The 13,607-nt window shown below is 47.1% G+C and overlaps 1 long non-coding RNA gene across 2 annotated transcripts in view; it reads right to left on the reverse strand.

Moving 5' to 3' along the window:
• LOC134500655 (uncharacterized) overlaps positions 1-12,902 on the reverse strand; it is a 92,376-nt gene extending 79,474 nt beyond the window's left edge. The window contains exons 1-2 of one of the 2 annotated variants that reach the window (XR_010068281.1): positions 12,808-12,902; positions 12,461-12,542 (exon numbers count right to left, since the gene is read on the reverse strand). This is a non-coding gene — a long non-coding RNA (uncharacterized LOC134500655). Of the gene's footprint in view, positions 1-12,443; positions 12,543-12,807 lie in introns of both variants that reach the window. The other variant, XR_010068282.1, reaches the window with a different exon arrangement.
• Between the last annotated feature and the right edge of the window lie 705 nt (positions 12,903-13,607).

Consider the following 13,607-nt stretch of genomic DNA (forward strand, 5'->3'; position numbering starts at 1 on the left):
GAGGAAGGATGTTCCACAGGTGAGGCACCACGGCAGGAGAAGCCCATTTCCTGGTCCCCACCAGCCGACAATCCATGGCTGATTGGACCTGGTGTATGCCCATCCTGCTGGATCGGATTGGAGAGGAGGAACAATGGGGAAAAGTTGGTCCCTAAGGGGACCCACTACCAAACCAGGAAGGGCTTTCAAGGTAACAACCAGCACCTTGAATTGCACCCAGAAACACACTGGCAGCCAATGCACACCCCAAACCAGTGGTGTTACATGTGCCAAGAAGCCGAGATCATTTACAACCTGGGCAGTTGCGTTCTTCACCAGCTGAAGCTTCTGAATGCTCTCCAAGGGTAGCCTCATGTAGAGTGCATTGCAGTAGTCCAAACGGGAGGTCACGAGTGCATGAGTGGCAGTGAATAGTGCCTCCTGGTCCAGGAGTGGGTGCAACCGGTGCTCAACCCAGAGGTGTGCAAAGACCTCTTATCCACGGCTACCGCCTCTTTTCCAGCAGGAGCCATGAGTCCACAAGGACCTGCAAATTGCGCACTGGGTCTGGCTGGGGCAGTGCCACCCCACCCGGGACCAAAGATGAAAAAACCGTGGTACCAGGAGACCAAACACCCAAAGCCACTCAGTCTTGCTTGGGTTGAGCCGGAGCCCATTGTGCCTCATCCGGACCCCTACAGCCTCCAAGCAGTGAGACAGGACATCCATGGCATCACTCACGCAGCTCAGGGGGAGAAATAAGGCTAGGTATCAGGTTGGAAAGTGGAGAAACACTGTCCAGATCAGTTGGGTCGAGTGATGGCCTCGTCAGGAGGGGGCGCACCACTGCCTCCTCAAGAGCCAGCGGGAACACCCCCTCCCTCAAAGAGGAATTAACCACTGGCCAGACCCAATCAGGTCTCGTCTCCCAGGCAGCCTTGACCACCCGGGAGGGGCACGGAGCTAACAGAGAAGCAGCCCAACTAACAGCTACAAGAACCCTGTGCACTTGCTCAGGTTCAACAGGCACAAACCCCTTCCAGATAACCATGCAGACTCAGGCCCCATAACCCCCACTGGCCTTGCCCCAAGGCTGGAATTCAGCTCAGAGCGGATGCGGGCAACTTTACAGCCCGGGTGCTCAGCATATTCCTCACAACGGCCCTGAAGGTATACGCCCTTAGTCCTCCCACCAAGGAGAGTCCAGGTCACCCAAACCAGGGCTGCTGGGTGGCTATCTGCAGATGCAAAAAGAGCAGAGAAACAGCCCTGTTTCGTCACCCTTCCTGCCACGAGTAGGCTGTAATTGGGTCTCTACCTCAACTTCGATGGTCTTCGCTCCCCGTCTTTTGCCAGCGGCATCCTTGGCATCTCCTAACCCTCTTCAGTTGTTACTTCTCACATCTAATCAGGGTCTTTTATGCTTTCATTAGTTCCTTTCCGTCGTATCCCATATATCGAATGTATGTATCACATGTTCCTGTACCCTATAAAAACACTGACCCCTTTAATAAAGGCCTTTGCTTTGCCTGAATTACTTTGGGATTTGTTTTTTTGGGTAGCCAAAAGGACCATCTTTGCAAAGGAACTGGTTTTTTTTCTCTGCAAAATTCAGGCATTAGTCTTCAGCTCCACACCACTCAGGGCGCCTGAGTTTTTAAGGAAGTTGTGAAGCCAGCCGTTTTAGTTTATGAATCATGATTTATTACTGTCATATGAATGTTGCCAATAAGCCAGGCGCTCTTGTTCAGATGAGTCCAGCAAGCTTGATAACTCTGGGAAACCTGTTGTGTAAACCCCACCTCTGAGTACCTTCTAATAATGAGAATACTAAGACCAATAACTGAAATCTATGGACTTTCCCTAATATTGCTCTCCACTTTGTTCTCTTTCTCCAATTTGCTAATGTGTCACATTGTTTTCTACTCCTGGGACAGGAATAGCTCCTGTGGCCTTCATTAGCCTATTAGGCCAAACCCTTGAACGGAAGGTTCAGTATTATGAAAACGCCATGTTTCAGAAAGGTACTACACTCTATAAATGAGACCCAGATCATATCAGACAATCCTCCCGACATTTAAACATAGAAGGAAGCTCTTCCCAAGGAAAGGCAAAAGCCCGTGCATTGATAGGCTGTGCAATTCTTAATGACCCATCCCTCCTAAACGCTGGATGGGTTTGGTTGATATCAACCTCTGAATGGAAGCAAGTCCTGTCTGTAGGAGGAAAAGAGGAACGGGCGGGTGTGAGTGTGGCAGAAGGCCAAGAGAGAACCAGCTGCTTAGATCTCTTCTGATGAAATGATGGTCTTAATGAGAAGCTGGCATGTGAAAAACCCACATCTCTAAGTGCACACAGGATTGAATTTGGTGGAGCTGCTGTTAGGCCTCCAAAAGAAAAGGGAGACTGAAAAAGGAGCAGAATGTGTACTTTATGAAAACTTTTCAGAAATCCTAGAAAGAGAGAGAGAGGAATGCTCTTGTCCATCCTGGTGAGCAAAGTGGGAAGCCTGTTCATTCTCCCTCTTATCAGCCTTCATCTCAATGGCTCTTTCATCAGCCCTGTTCGAAAGCGGCCAGACCACTTTCCACTCAGTTCCCCTTGCCCGTCTTCCTGCCAGGCTGCCTAGGAGAACATGCTGCATCTAGAATGAGACCACCACTTTTCTGGCCAGAAAGAATGGAAAGTGAAGCCATGACAACACATGATTTTTCTATAACGATGACTATGGGGAAAATCATGTCGGAGATGCTGGTCATCTGATAGACCCCATAAGGTTCCGTCACCGAGAAAGGACTCTAAAATCTCTGATCTCCTGCAGAGGTGCAAAAATCTTACCAGATCTTGCACAAAATTGTAATGTTCCCATAGGAGATCAAAATTGCTCAAGACCAATGAAATCTGCCGATCCACTGTTATTAAAGCTTTGTGTGTCTTTGTGTGTTTCTGTTTGTGCCTCTATGTTTATGTTTGTGCGTCTGCATGTCTAATATCTCTACAAAGTTTTTGGAGACAGGAGATTCCCTGGATCGATCCAATGAAGAATTTTTATATAATAAAGACTTATAATGTCACTTTATTTATGATTAGAGATCAGAAAACCAAAGAAAGAGATTTTCAAAAATTGTCAACATAGAAAAGTGGCATGGACTCTTTCAGAACACAACTTCAGATGGAGGAACACTGTTCGGATGGCAGAGAGAGGGCGAGGTCCAGAGCCACCAACTTGCGAATGGATGGGCGATGCTGTGCTTGGCTGGAGGGTGGTGTCTGGAATGGCTCTCACCTGAATGGAAGCAGGACTGTTGGACTGCTCGGGCCCATTGAGACAGTGTTGGTGGGAGGCCTGGGTTGGAGGTACCTTGATGGCACTGGGAGCTGGTAAAGCTCAAGCGCCTAAGGGAGGTTCTTCCGCTCCTGGGCATGGCTGGTGAGGAAAGTAGGGGCTCCCTGGTCTTGGGAACTGAGGGGCTTGGATATGGAGATGGGGTTGCCATTGCGGAGATGGGGGCAGGCCAAATCACTATGGTGGTGACAGGCATGGGGTGATAGAGTGGGAGATGGGGAACGGGCCGTTCCAGGGGAAGTCTGGACCATTTATTGATTCCGGTCTCACCTACCAGCTCCTCAGTCTCAGCTCCGGTACCCGAACATCAGTCCTTTGGAGGGACTTGTCATATACAGAAAGGAACTAGACAAGAATGCCCTTTGCTATCTTTGCTCTTTATCTTAGTCTTGGAAGTGTAAAATAGAGAAATTTAACTAGATCTTAAAATCTAGTTAAACTAGATCTATTTAACTGGATCTTAAAATCTAGTTTTAAGAGCTTAAAGGTAAAAAAGATGTTTTTTAAAAGATAATTGATTTCAGCCCTTTAACTATAAGCCCTTTCTCCTTCAGCCCTTTCTTGCTGAGGATTTTGATTTGATATTACAGGATCCCTTGAATGTTGTTGAACATCTGATGAGGAAATAGAAGGAATTTGGGTCATTAGCTGGTCTTACAATCAATAAGGAAATAAACCAGAAATGTTTTGTTGATGAGTAAGACTGGATTTAAGACTGAAAGAAAGGTTAGATATTTGGAGGGGACATGATCAAATGTGAATTGTAGGTTGCTTCATAGTATTTCTGTCAAAATTTGGAAAGACATTCAAAAACACATGTCAAGGCTGGAAGAATTACACTTGTCACTTATGGGTCGGATATCTGTGATTAACATGGATGTTTTACCCTGGATGTTGTTCCTGTTCCAGACTATACCAGTTTTGACAACTGATGTACCATTCCAACAATGGCAGAAGGACATTTCTACCTTGATTTGGCAAGGGAGAACACCAAGAGTTAAATATAAATTGTTTCCCTGATTTGAAGTTGTACTTTGATGCTTGTTGTTTGCTTTGGATGAAGGACTGGGTGACTTTGAAGAATAGGTCGCCATTAGAGTTGGAAGGACATGATCTGAGATTTGGGTGGCACGCCTACTTGTGGTATGATAAAGATAACAAAGACTTTGACAATTGTTTTGTGAGGCATATCATACTGAGGAGTTGGAATCAATAGAAATTAAGATTGTCTCCTAATATACCTTTGTGGTTGTCACCACAAGAAGCTTTCTGCAGAAGAGAGATGGTGGGGAAGCCAATCTGGTTGAGATGTAAAGATTTGTTGAATTTTGAGGAAGGTGAAGATGAACCTAACCTGAAAACGAGGAAACAATTGGAATTGGAAGGTCATACTTGTCATTGGTTCACATCACCACCATTGTCAGAACGGTTTAATTTGGGTAAAAAGATTCATAATTTCATGAATGAAAAACTCAGTTGGAAATGAGTTTTGTACTAATATTTGAAAGTGTTGTTACTAAGATGTATAAAATATTACTGCAAATGAATTTGGAAGATGAATATGTCAGAGATTGCATGATTAAATGGGCTAAGAACTTTGGATGCAATATCAGCCATGAGCAATCGGAAAATAGACGGAAGAAGGGTTGGAGATTGACCTTGAACTATACCTTGAAAGAGACTTTTATAAAATGATGGATCACGGGTATTGAACACCTGACCAATTATCAACAATGTTTAAAAGGATATCAAATGTTGTTGGAAATGCTCCAAATGTGAAGGAATATTTGACCATCTTTAGTGGACTTGTGGAAAGGTTAAGAAATTCTGGGAGCAAATATGAATTATGATTCAAAAGATTCTTGAAGTGGAGATAGACATGTGTGAGAATCCACTCAGAAAAAAAAAAAGTCTTTCTGAGTCAGAGGAGGAAAGAGAAACTTACTGGGCTGAAACCAGGAAAGTGAAACCCAAAGATGAGTCAGCAGCGGAGGAAGAATCACAGGCACTGATCGGCCAACCATCGAGAGGAGGAATTGAATCCTCCAACCAGCATGCGCTACTGATGGGCAGAAAAACATGCAGAGGAGAAGCCAGCTCACTTGGATGCAGAAGGGAACAGGGGCGCAAAGGATTGGGATAAAAGGCAGGTGCACGAGGAGCAAACTGCCAAAGACAACTGATCCTACAAGCCTGCAGCTTCCGCAGAAGAGTCCATACCCTCATCAGAAACCGTGTCTGTTACTGAAGAGGAATCAGCATCAGCCTTCTCCACTTCTCCACATCAGTCTCAGATCCCACTTTGGAACTCTTCATGCACATTGGGCAAGTTCCAGGCATGCTTCCAGTCATGTTTCATGTTTCCAGCTGTGTCCAGAGTCTCCAGTCCAGTCTCGTCATACTTCAAGTCCACAGACTTTCCTTGAGTCTCCAGTTCAGCCTTGCCACGTTTCTCGCTTCTAGCCTAGTCCAATGTCTCCAGTACAGCATCGTTGTGCCATTGATCTCCAGCCTTGCTCCAAGTTCCTAGTCCAGAGTATTCAGCCTAGTCCAGAGCTTGAGTCTAGCCTTGCTTTGAGTTCTCAGCCCTTTCTGAGTCTCAGTTTCAACTATCCAGTCAAGCCTGAGTCACTGAATCCAGTAGAGTCCTTTCGTTAGAACCAAGATTTTTCCAGAAGGCTCCGTCTGGCCTTGCCCAGTGTTCTGATGCCAACCTAGTACAAGTCTTGTTCCATTTCTTCATTATCCATTCCCATTTCCAGTAGCGCCTTCTGCTCCAGCTTCCCTCAGCCTTCCAGCCTCTGTTAGAGAATCCTGCTCTGCCACCTTGCTGCTGTCTCCACCTGCAACCTTACCAGTTTCCTTGCTGCTGCCCAGTTTGTCTTGATTGAAACCAGTTCCTTCTCGATTCTAAGGACTTAAATGTTGGGTGATCTCCACACCAGGTCACCCCAAACCAAACCAAGGTTACAACTCATCCGTTCTAACCAGAAGGACAAGTTTTCCACATTGGGTGATCTCCAGCAAAGGGATAGGGGTTATGGAAAATGGGCTTTAGTCCATTCCTAACTTCAGCTTCCTTCCTCTCCCTTCTAGAGGATTCCTCAACTGGTTTTCATGTTTTGGAAAAAGGAAAAGAAAGGCTAGGACAGCAAGCGGTCCAGCAGTTGATGCTGCAGGTTCTCCAGAAGGAGTGGCAGGCCAACTGGAGGATACTGCCAAGCCTCCTCATGAAAAAGAACAAGACCCTCTGTTAAAGATCTAGAGCTCCGAAAAGAGGAGCGGCTTGGTGAGTGGATGGGACCATGAGAGGAAAAGGGAGGCAGTTCTTTCAGGAGTGGACTCCTCCATAGAAGCAGATAGAGGAGCTGCTTCTGCTTCTTTTCTCCTTCAAGGTTGTCCACAGGGACAGGGCAGAGGCCAAACTCTTCCTGCTCCACGGATAACCTGTCCTTCTGGAGCCCGCAAGTCCACATTGGCTTCCCACCTGTTCTGCTGCTTCCATGGGACTCTTCTGGGCACCTTCAGGATGTTTCAGTGGCCCTCATAGACCTTTTGGCCAATGGGTGGGGGAAAGATAGAGAGTGGGATCTGCCTAAGGCCTTTGTGAGACTTCTCTCGTGGCCAGGACACTGAGCCACTGGTGTGACCCAAAAAAGGCTTTTAGTGGATGGGATCAGGTTTCGATGGGAAGGACGCTGCAAAGACTGGGCTGATATGGGAGGCTTTCTTCATCTGAAGCAGAGCTAAAAATCTGCCTGTGGATGACAGTCCCTGTCTCTCCTTTCCCCAACGTCCCCACAGAGGACTGCCGAGGTAAAAGGAAGGCCCTCTTCACAAACAGGGACCGCGAAGAAGACTGTAAGGCCCAACGCGAGGCTGCCAGTGTGAGGGCAGACTAGCGGACCAGCCAAAACCTCTGGCAAGAGGTCCATGAAAGGAAGAGCAAGGCAGCCCAAAACGTAGGTGCCACTTGGACACAAAAGTTCCCCTGGCTGGGCTTTGCCCCATGTTGGAATTCCAGATTCCTTTTCCCAATCTCCGTCTGGTGCACATGATTCTTCAGGACAGAGAGAGCCTCCAAAGGGTTTCCTGCTTCCCTTTTGCAAGGGGGACCATAGGGGACCTGGTGGCAAGATGCCCCAAAGCCGCACTGCCTGACCGCCTGACTCTCTTCCGTTGCGGCAGGAGAAGAGCATCATCCAGTGCCTGAGCTCCATCTCTGCTCTGTTCAAGCTGAAGCAGACAGGGGAACCGAGAGTCCTGGTTCCCTGGAATAAGAAACTTTACGGTCTCGCTGTCCTGGCTAATAAGACGGAGGGAGGGATGTAGAAATGGGTGGCAAGGAAAGGAAAATGGAGAGCAATGAGGGGACGAGGGAGAGGGAAAAATCTACCCTAGTTTTCAGAAGGGTCAGCAGAAGCTCACCCTAACTGAAAGCCTGTCAGAGAAAGAGAAGGCAGCTTCCAAAAACAGGCCCATGCAAAGGGCCCCTCAGCTGCGGGTCACTCTCCTATGAACTGAAGTACAAGCTTTAGCAGAAGGGCAGGTCAAAAGGAAGGCCTGACTTGGAGTAGCCTCGTTGACTTTGGGTTCTCTGCTTCTCTCCACTCGTTTCCCACCAGGCTGTGCTGGAGGACGACGATTTGAGCAGCTTCGCAGCCGGACTAGCTGCACATCTGGCGGTCTATGAGATCAGATCAATCTCATTTGGGATTGGGATTTTTTTGTAGTGTGTAAGGATTATCGGTTTGCAGGACTCAGAGAGTAGGAAGGGAGAGAATAGAAAAGAAACAAGCAAGGAAAGGACAGCTTCATCTGGTACACCGGTTGTGCCCTGCCTAGGTCAGGAGGACTTTCAGAGAGTCTCTCAGGCCCTGCTCCCTTTGCAGCTGGATTACTGCAACACACTCCACAGAGGGCTCCTCTTGACAAACACTCAAAAGCTTGCATTGGTCCATTGCCCTTTTGGGCACTTTCAGCTGGGCCACCCAATGAAAGAAATGTTTTCCTTGTGAAGTGGGGAGAGGAGAGGGTAGCTTGACGTGCCCACATCTCCTAGCGGCTTCCCACCTTCTCCTATTTTCTTGGGAATAATGACACCAAAAACTTTTGACTAACATGGGAGTGGATGTCTCTTCCTTCCTTTGTCTCTACAGCAAGGTCCCACCAGCCATGCACCCACCAGTGGAATTCATTCTACTGGACATCTTTGTCTTCCTCTGGATGTGTTCCAAGAAGATCAGGGATGATTATGCTCCTGAGGTACCACTGTCACCAACCTTTCAAGGGACTTGCTTTTGGATGTTCACATGGCTGGGAAGACATTCCGGAAAAGTGCATGTCACCACCTCTCTTTCCTTTCAGGTAGAGACAAAATTGGTGGAGGATGCCTTCATCAGGACGCTCAGGCTCCTACCACAAAGCACGTCATTTTCATTTTGAAGGTAAGGGCATCAAAGAAACACTTGGCCAGTGCAGGCATTCCCAGCATCCAGGCTGAAAATTTCTGTTCAATGTCCGACTCTGAACAAGAGCTGGAGGATTGTTCTTGAAAACAGGCATCCACTATCACAAGAACATTGGCTTGTCACAAGAGCTGTTTTTCTTCATGCAAGAATCTGTTTGTGCACAAGTACCTTCAACGGTAATATCCCAAGACCCGAATTGTAAATGAGAAAAAGAAGTGTTTAGAGTGACCTTGAGTTCTTTTCTGGGAAATGCCATCCCAAAGCATCCCACATCTCCTCTGACGTGGATTTGAATCCTGCTTCTGCTGCCACCGAGGATCTTCTCCTTGCCGGACCCAGCAACCTCAGTCTCAGATCCCGCTTTGGTCCTCTTCATGCACCTTGTACATGTTCCAGGCATGCTTCCAGTCATGTTTCAAGTTTCCAGCTGTGTCCAGACTCTCCAGTGCAGTCTCATGCTTAAAGTCCTCAGACTTTCCTTGAGTATCCAATTCAGTCCTGCCACCCTTCCAGCTTCTAGCCTAGTCCAATGTCTCCCGTACGACACCGTTGTGCCATCGACCTCCAGCCTTGCTCTAAGTTCCTAGTCCAGAGTATTCAGCCTTGTCCAGAGCCTTAAGTAGAGTCCAGCTGTACTCCACGTTCTCAGCCATGCTCCAAGTTCCTAGTCCAGCCTAGTCCAGAGCCTCCAACCAACTCTAGCCTTTCTCCATGTTCTCAGCCTTGCTACAAGTTCCTAGTCCAGAGTATTCAGCCTAGTCCAGTCCCTCCAGTTGAGTCTAGCCTTGCTTTGAGTTCTCAGCCTTTTCTGAGTCTCCAGTTCCAACTATCCACTCCAGCATGAGTCACCCTATCTAGTACAGTCCTGTCGTTAGACCCAAGATTGATCCAGAAGGCTCCGTCTGGCCTCGCCCAGCGTTCTGGTGCCCACTTAGTACAGGTGATGTTCCGGTTTCTCATCCTTCAATCCCACCTCCAGTAGCACTTTCTACTCCAGCTTCCTTCAGCCTTCCAGACTGTTAGAGAACCCTGCTCTGCCACCTTGCTGCTGTCTCCTCCTGCAACCTTGCCAGATTCCTTGCTGCTGCCCAGTTGGTCTTGATCGAACCCCGTTCCTTCTTGTTTCTAAGGACTTAATTCTTGGAAGAGGTTTTTTCATAAACAGTATTTTGATATTAAATCTGCCTGGCCACCTCTAAGTCTGATCAGGACAATGTGAAACCCGAACAGTTCCTTTGGGGTCTGATGGGTGAACAATTTGAGAAAGAAGTTGAGACTTTGCTCTTCTACATGATAAGAGCAGCCACCCTTTTCCATGCAGAAAAGTGGAAAGATGCACAAAGTCCCCCAAGGGAAGAGTGGATGGGGAAATTAATTGGGCTGTGGGAAATGACAAAGTGGACAGCATGGAGAGGAATCAACACCGTGGCTGGAGTTGATTCCTTTTGGAAATTGCCTTTGGCCTATTTGCTGCTAATGGAAGAAAATGAAGTTCTGATTTTGGGCTTTGATGAATAATTTGTCTGTTTCTATACATATAACGTTTGCAAACTTTTAACTAATGATAGGAGATTAAGTTTGCTTAACAAGCACTTGTATCTGCATTGGAGAAGTTCAGCAGTCACCTTCTTTTTTCTTGTGATTTCTCCACTTCCTTAGTTTTTCTTGTTCTGCATTCAAGCTTTACTTTGCTGTCTACTTTGTACTTTAACTTTACTTTGAACTTCTATTTAGGTTCTTATATTAAAAAAAGGGTTTAATCATGAAAGGAATAGAACTCAGATATCATCGGAAGCATCATCTCAATTAGGAAGCTATGGAAAGGAATGTCTGATTAAAAAATAGGAAGAGTTGGTGCTTTTTCCCATGCGAAGTTGGCTTTATCAGGGAAACCCAACATCAACAACGGGGGAAAAGATGGGGCTATGGGAAAATTGGATGGAAGGGAGGAAATTGACTTTGGATTGGTTGATAGAGGATGAAGATGAATTTGTAACCAGTCCTGTGTTAAGAGATAAATATCATCTACCAGATGTTTCTCAATGGCAATATTCCCTTTCTTAAATGCTTATTTTTTGAAGCACCTGTTAAGATTTTTTTTTTAAAAAAAAACATAAGTATCTTTGGGTTTTTCCCCTTTTTTCCCATTTTTCGGACATTATTTTAAAAAGGAATAAATAATTCAAAAAAGGATTAAATCAAGGATGAGGGATAGTCTCAATGCGGACTATCCCGGCATTCAGTAGCAGCAGCCGGAGGCCAGGACCACTGAAGATCTGCTGACAGGGCATCGGGACTGGGATTGAGGAGCTGGAAGGCAGACCTCATATCAGACAAGAATTCCACGTTCCCCGAGGGCAGCCTGCTCACATTGTCCCACCATACCTCCCCATGCCAAGTACTACCATGATACTATCAACCACCTCCAAAACCCCAATGGCAGCACCATCCCCACATCCCAGCGCCCCAAAATTCGGGACCAGAAACCTCTCAGTGCCCTCATCAGCCATGCTTGGCTGGGGAAGCGGGACACCCAACAGGAAACTCAGCTGCCACCTTCTCACACACAGCACACAGAAACCTATTCTTCCTGACTTCTTCCTGACTTCTTTTGAAGGGCTACCCAGACGGAAGGCCAAGGTTGCCTCTATGGGGGAAGGTGATCCACAGTAGCCTGCCACTCTACTGTTGCCCTCTCCCACCCAGGCATTGTCCAAAGCTCCAAAGCACCAAAATTGGTATTGCAGAAGGATCCCGGCAGTGGCAAAGGCATCCAGTGGCAGAATCTCCAAGAAAAGCAGCAGCAGAAACAGCAGCAGCAAAGAAGGTCCAGCAGCAGCGTTCCGCAGAAGCCCGCCTCTCAGCCCTCACTTAGCGTCCAGCAAGAATCCAGTCCTCTAGCCGGTCCAAAACATAACAGGTCCAAAGCTGCGGCCCAGTGCAGTAAAACAGCTTCCCAACCTGCAGCAGGAATGGTACAGTGCAAGAACCCAAAAGCGGTTCAGTTGGCGTGGACAGCAAAATGCCCCCAAAATGTTGCCAAACTTGGGGAAAATATGAACATGGCAAAAGGACAAACACTGCCGTCCTCCGGCATCCTGCTCTCCGGTCCAGTCCGACTCACTTCCGAACCTCCAGCCTGAAGCACTGGCCATGATGACAGCCCAAACGTGGATCCCTCTCCCTTTGCCATCTTCATTCATCTTCAATATTGCCAAGAAACATCATTCTTGAGACAAGGGCATTTCACACCCTGCAAATTGTGCAAAAAGGTCAGCAGCGTGCAACAGCATAAATACCGCCATTAATTGCAACAGTTGAGTTGTAGATGGAACAAACGGAGGGCCTTTCCCTGAGACTGAGTGGAAGTCCTTTTCATCCATCCTTCATCTATCCTTGAGGAACTCTATTTGGGTGAATCTTACTGTGCCCATTGACGAACCACGTCCTCAGTGAACGCTGAGGGGGCATCTTATATGTGGTGCTATAGACTATCTTGATTTCCGTGAATAGAGGTTGTTGACATTTAATGGGTTGGCTACATAGCTGGAAAACATGCACCCCATTTGGGATACAAATGTGGGTTTTGCATCCCTTCCTTCCTACCTTCCTTTCATCTTCTGACACCTTCACCCCTTCCCCTTAACATTCTAATTGAAATCACCTTCAATTAGGAAACCATACTGTTCTCCACCATGCCAGAGTTGTGCAGGGACTTCCAGAAATGCCTGCTGGACTTCTCTGAGCTGTAAGAGACAGGAGGAAAGGCATCGCACTGTTGCCAAGGTGTCTTGGTTAGCACTTTCCCTTCATCCCTTGGTCCGTCAACACAAATCTTACCCAGCAAAAATCCGTTCCAGGGATTCCCCAGTCCACCATCAAATGGAATGAAATGAAAAAGACACCCTCCCTGCCCTTTTGTCCCAGAGAGCGGTTCAATGAGGTTGGGTTCCCAAGAACAGGGGAGGACCCAAAGCCTACAATCCATGTTATTATACCTTTGCTACATACATTGATCCTAGGATGATGGTTCTCACAGTGGAGAAGCTGCTTCAAGACCGTGGAGAAGCATCTCCAGCCATGTGGGTCAAATTGCTGAGTGTTTGAAGAAGAGAGGACACCTTTGCTTCTTTCCTAGAACCAAGGATCTCACTGCCAAAGTACACATGTGCAGGTCTGGTGCATTCTTCTGTAGGCCTCTGGAGCCCTCCTCTCCCTGAAACATTGACCCAGCCTCCCTAAATCCCAGCCTCATTGGATGGAGGAAGATTGGGGATGGCATTTCCCAGCAAAGAACTCAAACTCACCATAAACACTTTTTTTCTCATCTGTAATTCTGTCCTTGGAACTCGAAAGTTGTAGACACTGGTTCAGGAAGAGAACCCTGCATGAAGACAAACAGATCTTTTGACAAGCCAATCTTCTTCTCATACTGGATGCCTGTCCTCAAGAACAATTTTCCAGCTCTTGTTCAGAGTGGGACATATTTCGCACTTGGTTCTATGAATATTTCCATCGGCCAATGGTTCCTTCAAGCTCCACCTGGACTTCTGTGCCCTTACCTTCAAAGAAAAAATGAAGCGCTGTGGTGTCCGAGCCTGCCGAAGGGGAGCTCTGAGCATGAGGCCCAGGGCCTCCTCCACCAACTTCTCCCTGAAAGGAGTCACGGAGATGGTGACATGCACTTTCCCAGAATGTCTTCACAGCCATGCCAACACCACAGTTCAAGTCCTATCTTTAAAGTAATTGATCAAGTTCTCAGTCACAGAAAGATCAGCACCCTCATCAACAGCCAAAGGGTAGAATTCAAG

The sequence above is a fragment of the Candoia aspera genome, chromosome 7 (assembly GCF_035149785.1).
Source record: "Candoia aspera isolate rCanAsp1 chromosome 7, rCanAsp1.hap2, whole genome shotgun sequence".
NCBI classification, from domain to species: domain Eukaryota; kingdom Metazoa; phylum Chordata; class Lepidosauria; order Squamata; family Boidae; genus Candoia; species Candoia aspera.